At 39.2% G+C, this 20,045-nt stretch overlaps 1 protein-coding gene across 10 annotated transcripts in view; it reads right to left on the bottom strand.

Annotated features, from left to right (window-relative positions):
• ESRRG (estrogen related receptor gamma) overlaps positions 1–20,045 on the bottom strand; it is a 400,770-nt gene that overhangs the window by 347,598 nt on the left and 33,127 nt on the right. The gene's annotated exons all lie outside the window — the stretch shown is intronic.

Here is a 20,045-nt window from a genome sequence, read left to right as displayed (position 1 = left end):
ACCATCTTGACTTTCTATTCCAAGTAGATATAAAATTACATTGATTGCAGGAAATGGTGACATTCAAACAATATTGCAATGGCCAAAGCCTGAAAGTTAAATTCATTGTCAAGCGAAACTAGGATTTCAGAGGGCACCATTTGATTTGAGGGAAAAAAAGCATCTACAAGCCACGTATTTTCAATTAATAGTTTAAGAGGCACAGAGTAAGAAAGCAAAAACACTCTTCAATATGCCATATAGATGTATATGCTCTGTTCATGTCTATATAAATATCTATAAAATATATACACACACAGGTGGGTGCATGCATATGGCTTTGGTTTCGTTCTTTTTAAGGCAGGCTGTAATACAAAGGCAAAATTTGAGATCCAGAAAGATGCAATGTATGTCAGAACAGCCTGAGAATGCTTTTATCCATGCTATCTTTAATTCAAAAGTAATTTCAAATCAACAGTGTGCAAAGTTAAACCTAGTTTCTCTTGAAAACTCAGAAAAAGAATTAATTTGAACCCTTACCTTTGGCACCTTAAAGACTTTTGGCCATGACTTACCTGTATAAATAGAAAGAACTAATTTACTACAGAAATGCCCATGGGCAAACATGTTCTGGCTAATGAAGTGTTCAGCTTTTGCATGATTAACCAGCTGGTGGGGGTGGTATAAAAATCACAGGGCATAAAATAATAGGAAAAATTGATTAGCAGCTCTCCTCTAAAGCACTCTACTAAAAATTCCTTATTTTTGCTCAGCAATTTGGAAAGGGACTCTACAGCAAGATAGACTCAAATGACTTACCAAGGAGCCAGGCAGAGACTACACCAGGCACTCACTCCTCCAAGCCCTGCATCACAGGGAGGTTCAAGTGAAAAGCAAGACATCAGCCAGCCTCATGGCTGGACTACTTAGACAACAGGTCCTGCCACTAGTCATAAAGGTAATTTTATACTATATTGCAAAAGACATCATATAAAGTTAAAAACTATGACTAGGCTTTGAGTCAGTTCAGTTTCTTCCCCAGTGTTCTACTCTTGAGCACCTTCGCTGGCTACAGCTTCTCCTGTGAGCCAGTTTAAGAAGTGCCTCCATATAAGCCAGGGTATTTGCAGACTACTTAGAAAGAATGCACACACACATTTAGGTGACACTAGAAGATGGGTTTCGCACTCACTAGGGACAAAAAAACCTTGACCTTGCCACCCTGTAAAAGGGGTCTTACAAACTCACATGCTGTGCCCTCAAAATAGGACATAATTAGTATACAAATACCTGGCTGACAGGTCACAAAAATAAATTTATCATTAACTGGCCCCTAAACCAAGGTAGGTTATCCTGAAGCAGTTTCATTTCATACACATTTGGTTTAGGTCCTTTCAGTTGGGGTACAACTGGCATGGAACCATTTCTTCAAGAAGGAAAAGTACATAGTTTTATGGCACAGTATTACTTCAGAAATATCAAACAGCTCTCATTCAAAGCATATGCACCAGTAATAGAAGCTGCAAAAATTTAAGCTAGCGATAATTTGTAATAGGCCATAGATACAGAAAATGCGTGTTTTACACCTATTTATGGAATTTTACAAACTGGTTTGCAGCTTTGTGCTATAGAAGAACGAGTCAAATGACCTGTGTCTCAGGGCCTTGCAATGTGTTCCGTCCCTGGAGATGTAGCCATAGCTTTGATGCTAGGACTTCACAGACTGAGAACCTACATTCACTGCCTTTGGCAATATACAAGCAGTCACCTTACACACATGCTTGGTTTCTAACCGCAACCAGATATTACCTCCCAGAGATTCCACTCTTCATGGTATATGAAATACCTTCATATGTCCTGCTAGCTAGATATGAATTCAATTCTTAAATCATGCCGGTATACCATGCAAGCTGTGGCTCAAACCATTTAGTCATACCACGGGATTCTTTCCAAGGAGAATCAATTTTACCTAAAGTGAAAGTCATTGTGCAAAGTGCGAAAGCAGTATTCAAAAGCCCTTTTTCCTTCTTTCCAGGACTCTTAATTACCACTTTCTTAGAAGGACAATAGCCCTTTAAATATACCAAAAGAAGTGATACTTCCAAGTTTTTCCCTACAGGATCCAGGCAGATCATCATGAAATAGATCGTTTCACACATATAGTGTACACTTCTGTTCACCCATAGATTCACACCAAAGAACCGGTCAGGCTTACACAGATTAGATACACAAATGTTCCATAGAGGACTTCCATTCCTATCACATGCATCTGAGAAAGCTTATCAGTAACTTCATGGTCAGTTGAGACTTTTGACATCAAAGAGGTTTTTGCATGTTTTCGAGGCTTTGTTGTATAGGTGGATCTTTCCACACTTGCATAGTTCTTGATTTTGAGCCTCTTCTAACCTTTTGGAAACATTTCTACACATTAACACTTAGCAAAGTGGGCATAGAGCTGACATAAGCACACAAAAATAGAGGAAAACTGATAACACTGGCATGAAGCAACATTTCCCTCAGTACATCAGTTGGGAAAGTGCTATATCCAGATAGAATTCACAATAAAATAGAAGTTTCTAGTTAAGCGAGAAGTAGTACTAAGTTCAACTTGATTCTAATTTCTATAGTCATATTTGAATCATGAGCAATTTCTAAAATGTCAGGTATTTCTAACGCTGATCAGCTGTGGGCCTTACAACACTGGAGCTAGTAAACTCTGTTTGAAGCTGTCTTCAAAGATGTTTACAGCCTAATGTTGTTGCAACACAATTTATTAATTGCAGCCCTACTTGCTAATAACTTATGCTATGGAATATCGAAGTAACATCATAATTTTGGCTAGTATACTTGTTTTAAAAATTTTTTTTAAAAAGTCTGTTTGCTATAGAAAGTGAATGCTTGTTAAAATCGTATTGCCTCAAAGGAATTCAGAAACAGTTACAAGGCACAACTATTTTACAGATGGAAAAAAACTAGTTCTTCAGACCTGCATCTAGTACTCCAAAAGCTTTTTTTAATTATCTGTTTGTTTACTGATAAGCAATTGCTTTGGAAAAGCCCCCCAGTAAATATATTCTGTGCGCTCTGCAGAGGGGTCAAGCACAAGGTGCAGGCTGTGGACTACAGGTTTAAATTCAAAGAACATGCATACACAAAGGTATTAGGTGCCTAATTCCATTTATACCAACTCTCAGTGAAACTGTTAGAGAGTAAGCACCTCTGAGAACACGATCCTTTGATATTAACATGGATACTCATCTGGATCCAGGTCTATGCTTTTTCGGAAAACGAAATAAAAAAAAAATATTATATTGCTCTGTGGCCTCCTTATCCTTTCCTGTATGGGAGTTTCTCAGAGGTTGACCATTTTTCCCAGCAGAGGACACAACAGCCAAACAGACTGGTCTAATTAACCAGAGTTTTTCTTACTAATTAGTAGCAACAAGAGCATAAAGCAATCAATAGGACACCTTATGCCACTACTACTTAAGTCTGCTTTGACTACCTCTGGTTCAGCCCTACCCTTGAAGCATATTTGGAGGGTTCTTCCTGCCACCCTCCCACAGAGCATCAATTTTTAGCACGGATAATCTTTCCTACTGTACTAGAAATTGATAAGCAATATTGTTAACCTATGTGAGGCAGCTAAAAATCAGGTGTAAGGAACACATTGAGGAGTCAAAGGATTTTATTTATAAAGGATTTTGATTACCTCTAACATGATTATATACTTGACCAATGAGTAACATAGAATGATCTTCATCTTATTGTAAACAAGTTGCATACAGACTTGTGTAACACGCATGTCCCACTCAAGCTCAAGGGGAACCATGCTATGTTGCTTCACTGTATGTTCAGTAATTTACTTCTAACTTTGTATAAAAAAACACCTGAACAATTTTTCTGAAGTCATTTAAAACTCTTTCTGAACAACTTCTGAAGGACAGCTGGCAAGCAAGTAGTATATTTGAAGAAGAGGAAAATACAGAAAACCCATAGACCATCTTCTCTTATCAAGAGACCAAACTCCTAAAATTAGTTCATGGAATTTCTCCTTTGGGTGCCAGTTTGAGTCTTGTTCCAAATGACCACTAACTAACAATCCTCCTGACTTTGAAATAATCCACAACGAGTCAACAGGACCTGTTTGCTTACTAGGTGCATGCACCCATCTCACAAAACACTGCATATTTGTAACCCAGTTTTAAAAATGCACTTTTGTTCTAGTATCCTAAAACTTACTGTACAAACACAAAGAACTCAGATGCCCTCTCAGCCCCCATTGGAAGTGACAAGTGAGTCCTTCTAAAATTGCAGACATATGCTGTCAAGTGCAGGTGTTTGTAAACAAGTTTGAAAATGTTTCTAATTATAAATCATAAGAGTTAAAATTAGAGGTCCAATCTGCTAGCTTTAAAAAAAGAACTTTCAAAAGGGTTAATCTAAATGAGAGAAACCAGTGGTGTTCAATTTAGTTGCAAGAGCAGAATTTCTGTGCAGAGTGGCACATTGCTCTTCATCAAAGTTTAAACTATGAGTTACAGTACATTTCTTAAAAAAAAAGTATTAGATAAGAATTTTAATTTGCTCTTATACTATGATACTGTATATTTGAAAGTACAATCTAAATAGATCCTATACACAGGTCTCCCACATTTCATATGATTAAAAAGAAGAAAAAGAAAATAAAAAGGTTCCCCAAACTTCTGAATCTGTCTTGGCTGTCAACATCAAAGTTTAACTTTTATGGGGAACTTCCCACAGTGACCTTCTGAGAATTACAACCAAACCCTGCTTAAAGGATCCTTACTCTTTCGGTTGAAGTTCTTCCTAATAACCTCACCTTCTGCAATGCTTGGCTTACTCTGCCCTGGCACAAGTTGCCAAGGGATGAAACTGGGGAGGGCAACCACCATTCCAGAGCTCTGGCTGGCGCAGATCTCAAGATGCTATCACTGAACTGCTGGTGTCTCAGTCTTGATTTCACCAATCTGGTGTGGAGGTCAGAAATGTAGTTCTAATGAGCCACATACTTTGACTAGCATCTCAGACAGAGGTTGGAGGGAGGCTATTCCTGCCACCCTTGTACACCCTAAATTGAGTTTATGATGAGATAGTGCAGGAAGAATTAGGGGCTTTACCTCTGTGGAATCTCAAGAGAAAGCAGAGCTTTTAACAGACTCAAGGGGAGATGCCTCTCTTTTTAAGGGAGGAAAAAAAGGTTAATACTGGCATCTCTTTATTTTCTCATTATTTCTTAAGGGGAATTTAACAGCAAATTTGAGCATGTCAGAATACCTTTGGCTGACTTAATAATTGCAAGTGAGCAATTATTAAATAATTTCAGAGAGGCTTGACTACGGCATCACTTCAAGCAAGGGGTAGTCTTGCTGCACTGTCCTGAGGAAGCTGGAACAGGAAATGGATTAAACAGTGAGGATCTGTTCCTGGAAGGAGGTGGCACTCACCCAGCTCAGCAGACATCCTTCTACTCCACACCTACAGTACAGGCAGGGACTGTGAGTGGTAGTGGAGCCACAGCTCCTTGACTCCCCTAGCAGGATGTTTTATGACAGAGGAAAAACCGAAACCCTCAAAAAACAGGATAGAAAGTAAGTTAATCATGTCCCATTGCATTGAGGGAGCTAGTTCACAAAATAACTGCTATCCACCACTTCCTTTTTCTTCCTTTTCTTTTTAGTATTTACTGTGTAAAAAGAATAGCAGTTTCCACATTTTTTTCCTGGACAGCATTTTGGAAGTCACTGCCTTCAACAAACCTGACCTTACTAGTTTAGTGTCTATCTTGTAGCTAGCAAGTGTGGTGCTGCATCAGGATGAGAATACAAATGTGCTTTCGAACTGGAAGCTTTGCAAGTGATGCTTCCTTTGCTGCAAGCGATGGGCATACCCTGGAATTGCTTATCCCTTCACCCAAAACACGTTTTTTTGTGTGCTACTTCTGTGAGCAAGGGATGGAGAAGCCCACCTCTCCACTTTGGTGAAAGGATCACAGTAAGCGGGAGCAGAGTGAGGGTGCATCTCACCTGCTTCTGACAGCTGCTGGTGGTTGCTCTCCCTTTTTCTGGGCTTGGGTACCTCGCCCTCCCCTTTCCGAGCTGGTGCAGTGAGAGCTCCCCCTCCTGTTCCAGTCTAACCAATGTTAGACCTTGTCCTACTGGAAGCATGGCCTGAGTGGAGAGGAGGTTCAAAGGCAGCCTCAGCGAGATAGGTTTCCTGCCAGAAACTGCCACCGAAGTGAATTCCCCGAAGGGGAAATATTATAATCTTCAAATTAAAACATCTAAATGGTTTGTACACATACTCTGACACACATATACCACACACATTGTGCATTTACATGCATATGTACACATACATATATAGCACTGCAAATCTTTAATGCTACTAAACTCATAGCAATTTTAATTCTAAGTAAGTATAAAAATTTTTAGTTTCTACAAGTCCTTCTAACTTCTGAACCATCTAAATTTCTGCATGTACCTGTACTGTGTTCAGCTGGAAAAAACTATTTTTTTCCTAAATGAATACATACTCAAGCCGTGTTCACAAGTTTAAAAAAAAAAATACACAGGCTCTTCACTAGGTATATAAATATTTTAATTAGCAATATGTACGTATTCAGGAGATTCTGCATCAAAGTCTAAATCAGATAGGGCAATTAACCCATTACAGTTTTTCTAAGATATTAGATAAAAGAAAATACATTTAGGAAATGCTTAATCAGACTTAAATTAAGCATTTGAGTACTAAAATAATCTCAGCCATTTATTTCTAATATTTTCTGCATGCTCAAAGTGAAAGCATGAAGAGCAGCACAATTGCATGTATCTTCTACCAAAAATAGCTGAAAAATACTATAGAAGAGTGCCTGCTGGGTTGGTTATAAAAGTAAAGTATAATCCATTAACTGCTAATTAGAAGCATCAGAAGCAGGCTTTGCTGCAATAAGAGCTGGCCCCTAAGTAGATGTTTCTGTAACCATTTAAAGGCACAGTGTTTCTCCCGTTGCTGAGAATGGAGCTTGGATGGTTTCAGCATAAAGGCCATGTGAAAAGAGACTATGGCACTTGGCCATGTTACCCAGCTGTTTTCTAAATATGATGACAGGTGCCATTTTTTCCATTTGATCGTGGAACGTAATACATCTTCAAACAAATTTTCCCCAACTAGACTGGTGCAGCTACATTTCAGAGATTCAAATATAAGAATGCTTTTTCTCTTAGACAGACACATTGCAGTCTTTGGCAGATATTTCATTATCTGCCTTTTTCTGAAGGCTGATTTTTGTTATATGTACTCTTTTGCTTTTTACTGCCGTTGCAAGATGAAAAGAATAAGCATTTGTGCAAAAGACTTAATTTTGAAGGAATTTAAAAATAAAAAAAAACAAGGGGAGAAAGGGAAAACGGGGGAAAAAGCTACTATTTGTGATTAGACTTAATACATTTGCTTTGCAATAAGGAAAGATTCTCTTCCTCTCTGTCCAATACTTCCTAAAGGATGAGAAGTATTCCCATTATTTTTCCTATTCTTTATCTAATTAACTACCTGGTTAAACCAAGCTCTTTTCCAACTACTGAATGCCAAAAATGACTTTTGATCCAGATGCATATGAGTGCAAGGGCAAAAAAAGGTGAAGCCAAAAGAAATGCCAGTACCACAGGTTCCTGGAGAAGTAGCTAAGACACAGAAAGAAGCAACTATGGACATGAGCAACAAAGAGAGAATGCCTTTAAATGGATGATAGGCTACAAACCCCATGCATGCTGGATGTGGAGTCAAAGGGAGCTTGACTTCCTCCAGAACTAGAGTAGCCTTGAGCAGTGGATGATGACAGGATACAAGTCAGGCTACATAACTTGAAGAATCCGGAAAACAACAAGCAGATAACTAACTTCCCCTGTTAAGAAAAGAGATGTAAGTAGTCTGAGGGGAAATACTTCAGGTCAAAATTTTGGGCTTTTCATCTACATGGATCAACAAGCTAGTAAACAAAGGAAGAAAGTTTGTGTGGCCAGGAAATGAGGGCATTTAGGTTTTTTTCTCTCTGTCCTATTTTCAGCTACAAACAGAGAAGAAACTTGTTTCTCTCTTTTAAAATCGTGACACAGGGTCATTCATTAAGAACAACTATAGTGGTAAAGAGTAATATTCTGAAGTTAAACATCTATGAAACAGTAAAACTATGCCTACAGCAGAAATAATAAAATTAAATTTATCTTAAACCAATATCGTACATATTTGTTATTCTTGGCAGCAGCTTTAACAAGGCAGATGAGTATATCTGTTTTCATTTCGTATGTAAGAAAACAACCATAAAATGCCTCAAAGCCATGGAGGGAGTCAGTGATTAGTAGTTCAGAAGTTATCTGATTCGGGTCACATGGTGTTCCAAAAACCATACCTAAATATAGCATGCAAGAGATCCGCACAAAGAGCAATCCCATCATGGGAGCAAACTAAACTCTCCACAAAATTAATTAGGGTTATTTTGAGGCAACCAAAGGAAAGAGAAGAGGAAAAAAATCAGCCCTTGCCCTGCCCAGTTCTGCAAGAGCAGATGTTGCTGGTGTAGACAAGCCCAAGTTTGCAGCCCAGGTACCTAAGGAGATGATTCAGTTCCTGGGGGAAGTCCCACATGGCACTAACTTGGAAGGTGGGTGGAGGGCTCATTGTGGCTGCATTAAAGGAATATAGATCATTGGGAAAGAGGATGATCCTGCCAGTAAAAGGACTAGCAGGTAACATAGGTGTAAAAACTTGGGCAGGAGGCTAATATGTTAGCTTCTTCTGTAGGTTTTAACAGCATCCTTCTAATAGAGAAAACAAACACCTTTTTTGAAATGGAAGGTCCATATAAATGATACCCTTGGTGCAGACCAAGACTCTGGGAAAAGCTAATGCTTCCAAGGCAGAATGGAATGAAAATTCCCTGTTGGAAGTTGCTGCCTCTGAAAGCTTCCATTAGGATTGCCCCTTGCCAGGGAGGAGGATTTTCTCATTAAATGCAGCCTACAGAGCTAATTCTAACAGCCTTCCCTATGTTTAGGCATCAGGAGCAACCTCATGGAAAAATGTACGAAAGATCTTCAAAAAGCAGCAGGAGCAGGAGAGAAGGAGCGTTCTTCAGGTATCAGGTTCCTTTTCAGTCCTTCTTCATAAAGCAGCAATGCTGTCTCCTACATTTCCTGAACACCGAATTGCCATTTGGCTTCTGACCACCACCCATCTACACAGCTGATTACAGCAAGCTGCCCGGGTTCACAGTTTCTCTGTGAAATCTCTTTTAAAAATTCAAAAAGCCTGCTTGTAAATGCCATGGTGAAGGTTTTAAGATGACCACAATGACTGATTTACCTTTGCATTCTGCCCTGCTCCATTGTAAGTGGGGGAAAACCCTTTCTTCACTTAAGCATTAGAACAAGCAGGACAACATTGATGTTACCTTGAAGAGCAAGGCAAAGCTGAAGCAGGGACTATGGAGAGCAGGGCAAAGCTGAGAAGAGCCAGTGTTGTGAGGAGTGCTGCTGTCAGCGGGTAGAGAGCAGGCTCTCAAGCCCAAACCATGTAGCAGGTGCTCCAGAAGGCAGGTAACAAAGAGTCTTGAGTGCATGTGAGACACAAGCTGCAAATTTGGGCTTGAACGCTTCAGGCCATTAGCAGGTGCTTCAGGCAGTCATCCAAATCAAAGTAAGAAAGTGGAAAGAGCCAAATGCTGGTTAAAGAGGGCTGCAAACACACGGGCAGATAAAACACTTCCCCTTATGGGAACAAGTTAGTAAGGAAAAAAAGAAAGAAATAAAAAGCATATGCAATTTTTGTAAAAAAGGCTGTGTTGAGGATTTTACTATCATGTACGTAAGCCCCGAGATGCTAACGTTGGCTGGAATGCTGAGATCAGCAGTAATATGTCCTCAGGTGGTTAGAGACAAGACAGAAAAGAGCTGGCATTTGGGAAAAAAGAGAGGGCCCATTTGATAACGCTTCGCTTGAGCATAAGAGGGTTTCCCCTGTGGGTAATGTCCCACAGAAAGCTCCAGGCAAGTTTAGACTGGTTCATTACTTGTCACATCCAGAAGGTGAGTCAGTTAATGATTACATTGACTCCCTTTTGACTTCAGTTTCACGTGTTTTCAATCTGAGAACTGCGCTCTCATCAAGTCAAATAACACTCACAAAAAAAAACCCCAAAATACGGAGAATATCTGCTTTTCAGTTTCTCATGGCACATCTGTAGTTATTTTATTTATGAGGATTTCACTAGCATTCTGCAAACCGTATTTTTGGTAGATAATACCCAGCACTCACAAACCTGTGTTGTTGGGGGTGTCACTTTTGTATATAAAAGTACAGGTCACAAAACTGTCACTTGCTTTATTAGGATTAGTCTCCAAAGGGTCCGATACTGGGGCCTTGACTTTTTCCTTATAAAAGCCAAATATCTACTTCCTCATGGGTTAATTCCCTGAGGTCTCCTCAACTTGGAACAACACTACTTAGTTTAAGTTCCTTCACACAAACATAACAAATAGGACTGGCTATTCCAAACAGTCGTAACTATATCAGCCAATGATATTATATTCAAATCAGATGGTCACTTGAACATTATTGGTAAAGTTCTCCTCGCTGAGGGTTGAATCCTATGCCAGAGGCTAGCAGGCTTGACAGAAGGAGAGAAACAAATTCCTTTCATCAGAGTAACATGAGTCAATATGTGGAAAGATACTTCCATCTGCTCTGTGTTTCTGGTGACATGACATTACCATATAATTTGGTATACATTTCTAATGGAACAGATAAAACAAGATGGCTCAGCAAGTACCATTTACATCCCATATCTATAGGAAGTTCTTTCAAACCATTTTCAACACACATAGTGCTGTATGAGCAGCAAAGACTCTCAACGGAAACGCTGGAGGGGAAAACATGTTGCTGTTTATTTCAGAGAGTTATGGCAGAGACAGACATCTATGGTGCACTTCTGAAAAGAAATACATTGTATTTCTCAAAGTGCTTTCCAAAGAGGCACATTTGGTCAGCTACAGAAATTACCAAAAGAACCTGCTGTGTCCAGCAACTCATGGACGCACACAACTTACTAGAAGTAACCAATCAGTGGACTGGCCTGTGCTGTGTTGCATTAATTTTGTGTCCCTTCATGTTACCAGAGCCCTGGGACTTACATGGTCTGTGGGCAGCAAATCGGCTGAGCCAAAAGGGAAGGTTCCACCTGACTAGGCTAGTAGGAGCTATATTAAGCTTCTCTCAGCTGGAGGTCATTCTGCATATTTTGAAGGCTGCTTTCTTGGTAGTTGGTCAAGCAATCAGTGTTCAGAAATTAAGAACCTGATTTTTATAACACCCATAATACGCAGAACACTTCTGAAGTCTAGACTCTACATATATAAAGATTTTAATTTCTAAAATGTTTGATCAAAACCATTTCTTTCAGGGCCAAGCAGGTTCTTGGGTTTGTTAAGCAGTTGCTTCGTGTCTTATCCCTAGTAGGCAGCCAAGAATCCATTTTCACAATTCCAAAACATTTTTTGACACTTCCTGACCAAATGGCTCTGCAGTGGAAATTGGTTTCTGCCACTGTCTGCTGTTACACAGTTTGGAAGTGCCAGCTTTTTCCTTCAAGAGGGAAGAAGTTGGGGAGGACGTATGGCCAATCCTAATAGAATAGATATTCTTTTTCCCACTGCCACTTTATTAGGAAGGCTTGGCCTATTTCTCAGCAGCTGTGAAATTGTCATCAGCAGGATTTTTTACAAAGTTGGTGGCATATGGAATATATTGCTCACTTCTTAGTACTGTAAAATCAACCTTGCTGTATAACTGAGCTAGGGAAAGAAAGCAGGTGCTTTATACAAAAAAAAAAAAAAAAAAAAATCATGCATCACACCCCTATGGACTTTGTCTAGACAAGTATATTTTAGAGACAATTATGTTTTCAAATTAACTAAGTAATATTTTGGAGAGGCTCCTGGGCTTCAGAGGTGGGACAGTCCCTTAAATACAAGCAGGTGAAATCACCGTGTCACAGGATGACATCGCATTCCGTCTTTCACAAAGGTAACATTCACATTCCACACCAAAGAAAAGTATTATATCCCCTCTGTGAAACACTAATACTGCAAGGGTCCAGTCTCCTTTTCTGATGTGATAGGAGACTATTTATTTAACATCAGTTTTAGGTCATCGCTTTTTGTCACAGCTTTGTTGTTTTGTTTTTCTTTTTTACAGCTGTGGACTAGCCAAGAAGTAAATTAAACAAAATAGTAATACTAATAAAAACCCCATGGCATTCTGGTGAACATACACAGTGAATTACAAATACAGGGCTAGAACTGCAGGAGTTCAAGTTCTCACTACAGAAGACACCCAAAGAGCAACAAGAGATAAACAAAATTATTGAATTTGCTTGACTTTCAAGTGCAAAGTAGTCAACAGTATTTTCATACACCAGCCAGAAGAAAAACAAACTCTAAGAGAAACTGTCAGACAAGAGATTATGAAGAGATGTAGTTAAGGTCCCCGCTGCTATATATTCCACAGTGAATGTCCACTCAGCTATACGTATGCGCACACACACACACACACACACACATACTTACAGTCATCAGTGTTCTGCTGTATCTAGGAGAACAGCCACAGCAGGTGAAACCAAGGGCCTGCTTACACTTACAGTCTCGCTCCGGACAGCGGCAAATAACAGATGTATAGTGAAGGCCATGGAGCAGACATATAGTGACAATTGCCTGGACTACTCTTCCCAACATCCATCTATTTGCAGCTCAGAGACTTCCTGACACAATGCATACAATTTTTCCAGATTAGGAATCTGCTTTTAGCAATCTTCACTGGGAGTTACAGATTTTTTTTTTAGAGCAAGGTTCTCCAGGTACATAGTATGTTTCTTGCACTAGGCAAGCTCTTACATTGCCATACAGAGAAATCTAGCCTGCTGCTCTCACCCCAGAGGAAAGGGCAAAACAAGTATTTGGGTAGCACATGGTGCTTGAACTGCTATCAAGGACTTCCATGCATCGTCCAGCTGAGAAGAGGGGTCTGCTGCAGTCACTACATTGCACAGCACAATAAGATCCTTTTGTGACGGTAGCAGTTTGGAAGTCCTGCCCCAGAGATTATGTTTTTAAGTGGCAAATAACCTAATAAAGCCATAAATACCAATGTGTCACGGATAGGGTTCTGAAGCTACCCATTCATCTTCCGTCACTGTTTAAAGAGGACAGAATGGCTTTTTAGCAGAATGGGATAAAGAGCATATTGTAAGACACCAAAGAACTAGCAGCTACAAGGACCTGACATCTCCCCACACTAATGCACTGAGAGGGTCAGGGCTCTTCCAGAGGCATCCAAAAAAACCCTAGTTGTTCACAGCTTTGTACGTTTGCTATTTACGCACCTCCTTACTGCCCAAATACCTGCTGTATACTTTATCACTCAATAACATGTGATTAAACCAGAAAAAAAGAGGCTGAAGGAAAGAGCCAGTGTGCAAGAACAAAAGGCTCTCCTAGCAGTTTCACACTCTATTCACCTAACATACAAACCAGAAAATAATACAGACTAAAGCCTACTGCCTAACTAAGCAGGCTTAAATAACACTCAGCTCTTTTATAATGCTTTCATCCAGAAATCTCAAAATATTTTACAAAAGTGTGCAGACTGGGGAAAGGGCATTTAATCCTTCCATTGGAGTATATCACTACCCCCAGGCAAAAGCACACTTCTTTTACAGTCAACATGGAACAATGCATACGTGCATCAAAGGAATAGTTTTTCCTTAATTTTCTATACACTGATTACTTGTTTCAAATGGGCCGTGTTTAAAAATAATAGCTTACAATACACCTGTGCTACTCTACCTACTACTGCATGGATAAATAATACTTCATATAAGATGCAATCCTCCTCTCAGTTACTCTAGGAAAGCAGACAATAATCAAACTAGAAATGTCTCTTCTCAAAACTTTTATTCTCTTCCATGCGTAAGGGAAAAAAATAGGTTTCCCAGTCATCAAGACAAAATAAAAATTATTATGATGGAGGAAACAAACAGAAAACCATGAAGAGTTTGCTAGAAATAGGGAAAAGTCAACACTTTCCTCCAAAAGAGATAAGCTTGTTATGAAATCCTACTTCAATGATAATTTCTGCAAAGTTCAAATGGCCAACAAGGAACAAATAGAAATTTGGAAAACCGAAGTTTTTCTTTCAGCGTGACCTGTCAAAATCCGTATGGAGAGCAAAGTGAGCCAATAAAACACATCAGTGTTCACCTGCATTCTCAAATCAGAAAACTACTCTGTCAACAAACATGATTTGATCCTTGCTACAAAAGTGGGAATCCACAGTAACACCTTGAATGACAGCAGATAAATTCCACATTTACATCTATGAAACCACATTTCTGATTTTTAAGTCTTTGTTGATACTTAGCATACATCAATGCTTATGGCCTTCCAAACAAGGGAGGTAGATAATATAAACTGTGAATGAAAATGAATGCATTCAAAGCTATTTTTTTTAAGTTTGGCAATGAAAATACTATTGTTCAGAACAAAAATAAAGAAAAAATCTAGAAAAATTTTATCTCCATTCTCTCCATGTAAAGCTGCTGGCTAATGAGTGAGTTTGCATAAATTGAGTTCAAAAGAGGCATGAATAACATCTTTTTAAGCTAATAATTTTCACCACACACCATCTAAAACAGGATTTGAGGGGCCTTAAAACAGATCCCCTCTGTGTTCACCTCAGTTCATTTATTTTTGTTTGCTCCATTTTAATGTATGTATACATCCTGTGTTTTCAGCTTGTCTTTTCAGCCCACTCCTGTCCTCCGCATTCCCAATCTGTCAGCCAGACTCCAGGGACGGGAATTAAAAATGACCACATTTTAAAACTGTACTTCTCTGCGTAACAGACTTTACAGAAGCAAAAAGACTAAAAAGCTGAAAAGTTCCCCACAGTCTTTGTCTATTAAAGCCCACAGCTTGCCACCAGTGTACCACATTTTAGTGTCAAAGAACAGGGCAGCAGCTTGGGATTCTGTGCAATGGGAAAGGCTGGGGTAATGCTGCCTCTCTGCATTTCAGATCACACTGTTTGTGGAGAAAGTCAACAACACTGGGATGATCAAAAACACCCTGTAGTAGTACACAGAGGATGCACGACGCTTGCTGAGAAATAGTGCTGACACCAGAATACGGTAGATTCTGCATGAGTGATAAAAAGCTTATTTTTGGTTGGCTCAGGCAGTATTTGATTAAAATAGGATTAAATCCCCATCAGACTTGCTTAAAAATCATTTTACACCCATCCCATCAGGCTGCATCACAATCTTACGGTATTTTCCACCAGTAGAAAGAAAGGGATAAGTTTCTCTTCATAAAACAGGCAAAGAGGAAGGAGAGTCCTTGAAAAAGAGTAATACAAGGAAGTAGAAGGAAGGATTCAGTCAACTGGCAACCAAACAGAAGCCTTCTGCTATTTCCCACTGAGAAGTAACAGTATCTGGGCTATAGATATGTTTGTCAAACGTATCTATAGCAGAGATAATTAAGTTAGCGCAGCAAACTAGGTGCATGCTTTGATGTGTTCATGCCGTTGCTATACTAACCTTTCTTTCACCTGGCAGATTAAGCTCACCATCTCTTCACACATATTTGCAGACTCATGACCTATCATTATCACATCGTTTCTAATAGCTGAATGTCTTGGAAATGGTATTCAAAGGTTTTGTTGTAAATAAGGGAGACTAACAGAAGCCTAAATGTAGACTTCTGTGGCTCCTCTCTGTCAAGGAGTTCGCATACTTTACAAACAAACAAACAATACAAGGTAGATATTGTTATTTTTCCTTTTTTTGAGGCCTCTCACGATTAACATCCAGAATCTTGATCCTCAGTTTTTTATAACTGGAGAAACTGAGGAAAAATAAAAAAACTTCTTGACCTGCTTTGCAAAAAGCCCCACTGACATTTCAATTTCTATGCTGGTATCACTCAAAATAACAGGGTCAAAATATAAAACAGAAAGCCTTAAGCCCCCTGTCTTTGGCAGTCTTTTTTTTTTATTCCAAATATTATCAGAAGTATAATTTTCATGTAAAGATCAAACCTAACATGATGGTGAGGATTCTGCTGAAGTCTGTATTGGGGTTTCCATCATTGGTGAGAACACCACAAGATTATATACAACCTACAAGGATGGCAAGTCCGATTCCCACTCTTCTTGGTGAAGCCGAGACTTTGCCCTCTACACTTTTCCACACAGCTTGAGAACGACTTCATATGCAAAGATCCTCACTTACCGACATCCTCCTATAAATCAGAGTTCTCCATTGTCTGTTCCTCACCCAGATCAATAGAGGCCCAGTGCCAGTCTCACCTTTTGTACTTTATGATTCTACGGCAAAATCTATTATTGCTTTCTCTTAAATCAGTGTATTTCTAACCAGGATAGGACCCTGCATACACAAGACCGCTTCAAGACAGTGACTTGTAGCCTAATGGAATGGATTGGCACATGCACTCCTGAACTTTACTCCACACAGAAATAACCAGAGTTTACTTCCAAGCAGGGGACACAATTATAATAAAAACTGCATATGCCTTTGCCCCTCCTCTACTTTGCAATTTCTACTTATTCTGTCAGAAACACCTGCGTTTTGGGTATTTATGGATCTAAGAAATCGTAGTTCAGGCATGAGCACTGTTGATACAGCAAGACACTGCTCTAACTGCTCTTGTAGTATCTGTCCTGTGAGAACATATAGGCCATCATTTCCAGCAACATGAGCCAGACGCATACGTTTTAACCTATTCACTTGGAAAACAAGAAAAAACACCCTCTTGCTCCATTTAGTTGTTGTACCTTTGCCTTTATTTCCAAGCTAGTCTGTAGTTACAGTTATTGTATCCTATATTTCATTTTGCAGGATGCTATTTGGCTAGCTGAAGTCACATCTACACTTTATATGAGGGCAAAAAAATCTCGCCTGTAGTCCTTTACCTGTACCCATAAAACAACAAGTAAAAATACGTTAGAAGAGTCATCTGGCAGACTTACCGCCTGTACCTCATCTTTCAGAGAGACAAAGCAAAGAAGAAGGACAAGGTTCAGAAGCTTGTCCTGAAAAGAAAAGCTCCTGCTTTTACAACAGCTCTAAGCCCACCTCAGAAGCAGCGGGTCACCAACACTGACGTGATGCCCACAGGCTGTCAGGTAGCCAGGGACCTCAGCACACAGAGCAGCCGTCAGTACTGGAAAGCAATGGTGAGCAAGGGAGACCAAACTTCTTCCTATAAGCAAACTGAAGATTCAATTTTCTGCAAGGTTACCCCCAATAATTAAAAGGTTCTGTAATTTATCCTTAACAGCTAGTCACGGTGGGATCCATCAGAATCGATCTGTTATCTTTTACCTCCACATGCATCATGTGTGTGCATATTGTATGTAATAAGGTTTACCAGATGAATGCTGGCAACAGTTTCCAGTAATTGTGAGAGTTACTAAACTGAACCTTAACTAAAATTAAGTTTTCTATTAAAAGCTGAGTAACCCAGCAAATGGAAGCACTGTGTATAGGATTTAAGAAGCACGCAAGTGATCCGGCAACCACCAAGGCACCATATTTGCTGAACTTACTATACCTAAAATTGCTAATATACAATAATCATATGTTCAGTATTTATGATGAATTAACATGCACAATAGAGCTCCTTCCTGCAATCACCCAGCCAATGGTTTTTTTTATGTACATAATATAAAGTATTATATTAGTCATAGGTATATAAGCCTAACATACGTGGCTATACCTAATTTGTGCTTAGTTTTCTCACTCTGTGTAATATACTAGTGTCTTCATGAAAGCTCCATGAAGCAGATCTTCTGCAGTAAAAGAACAAGAAAGGAACAGTCGCAAGACTACCTTTAAACAAATTCTATTAAACTGTTTGTCTTTGAAATGCCAGCGTGAGATTATAGGACAAATAATTCAAAAGTACCAATGAAATTATGAAAGATGTGCTTAGGAGCCAATGTCTGTATGTATTAAAATACCAAAATAAGTGTATAATATTTCAAGCATGCTATTCTGAAAACATAGTTAGTGGACTGAAAGTTACAGGTTAATTTATAACATATACTCTCCATTAAAATAACAGATCTCTCTGAATCAGTTTTAAAAATACATGAATAATATTCTTAGCTATTCAGATGTCATTATCATAGACAGTCCTACAAATTTTAGCTACTTCAATATAAACACAACTGGCTTTGTAAGGAAAACACATACCACTTGTTATTACATGTTAAGTTTATTCACTGCATATAGACGTTTTATGACTGCAGTTTCTCAGTTTTCAAAGAGTTTATCTTTCTTGGTGCTTGTATAATTTCTAGGCTATACCTCTATACAAATATGTTTTACATTCTGTATTCTTGTTTTAGGGATTGTACAGACGTACATAAATCAAAAACAACTTTTGCATAAAAAGAGGGAATGATTAAGGATAAATTCTCACAGATTTCCTAAATAATACTGCCTTAAAAAAAAAATCCACTATTTTATAAAACAGAAGGTCAACGTGAACGTATGCAGAGTTACATGAAAGAGTTAAAGTTACTGATGAAAGACTATTTGCTGATAAGGATGCATCTATTTGAAATAGGATAGCATTTGGGACTCCTGAACAAAAGTCTACAGAAAACTGATAAATCAAGGAACTGAGCAGGATTTAAACAAACAGCAGACATGGCTGAGAACACATGAAATGTCACGAGTACAGCTGAGAAATAAGTGATGGCACAGGACCACTTACTCAGCTACTAACAAGACATTATTTGCTTTGGCCTCCGCAGAGCAAGACAGCTATCAATGCAGCCACAGCTCCAGATATTCTTGAGACTGAAGCTCTAAAATAGTGATTATTATTTCCGGGAGCATACATGGCATACCCCAGTATGTCTTGCTTTCCAAAAAACCAAAAACATCCACCATATATCACAGTCAGGTGAAACCTTAAGTGACTTCTTGCAGAAGAGTTCTTACCCCTGCAAAGTGCTTCACCTCATAAGTGCTGTTACAGATCACCAGGGCCTGGATTCTCCAAGGAAACCTCTAGAAGCAATAATAATAATTTCACATCCCAGTATCCATTAATTCGCTTTGCCCAAGAAATGGAACCCTCAGACCTGTAAGTTACCCCTGCATCTTCTGCCGTGCCAGCAAATTCACAAAAGGACATTTCGAAGCCAGTAAGAGACAATTCAAGTTCATGTACATCCGAGTCCCATCTCTTCTCTAGGACATAGATGTTCAAGCAGTGATACTCAAGATTTCTCAGTTTTGATATCTTTTTCAAGGTTCCCAGGCTGCTGGAAACCTACTGAAGGGTCATTTCCTTCAAGGACACAGCTAGAGAAAGTAAGATACATCACACACAGAAAGCCACTGTTTTGCAAGAGCAGCTCATGCTTTCTGAAGTCTGTCAGGACATGAGGGGAAAGATGGGAGCAGAAAGGCTCAACCTTGTCAAGATGGAAGTGCTTGAGAACATCCAAAGTAGATCTTTGGCCACCTGGGAAAGATGGATATTGAAAACATAGGCACTCACACAGGTTAGGCAACTTCTAAGGTTAGGTGGCAGTTCAGTGGGGATATTGAGGATCTCAGTTTGGGCTTTCAATGCCTAAATCCCACTTAAGTCCCACTTAAGGCATATAATCCTTTTGTGGATCTGGGCCTAAAGCATTGCCAGAAAGGAGAGACTCTATGCATGCAAAAGCTGATGGTCAGTGACAATCTGGTTCTGTTAAAACTAAAATACACAGAGTATGACCTTATTTTGTACAAAGGAATAATGCAGAATAATCAAAGGCGCGTTCTAGTCACGGAAAGTTAATGGAAAGTTAATGCTGCTGATACAGATCAGTCCTGTCTTTAGACCCCACGACAGTTTTGCTGACCTGAAGAACATTACAACCCATAAATCATGGGTCTTCAATAGGCA

Source organism: Cuculus canorus, chromosome 3, assembly GCF_017976375.1.
Source record: "Cuculus canorus isolate bCucCan1 chromosome 3, bCucCan1.pri, whole genome shotgun sequence".
NCBI classification, from domain to species: domain Eukaryota; kingdom Metazoa; phylum Chordata; class Aves; order Cuculiformes; family Cuculidae; genus Cuculus; species Cuculus canorus.
The sequence above is the reverse complement of the archived record's forward strand: the minus strand, read 5'-3'. Positions and strand labels throughout refer to the sequence as shown.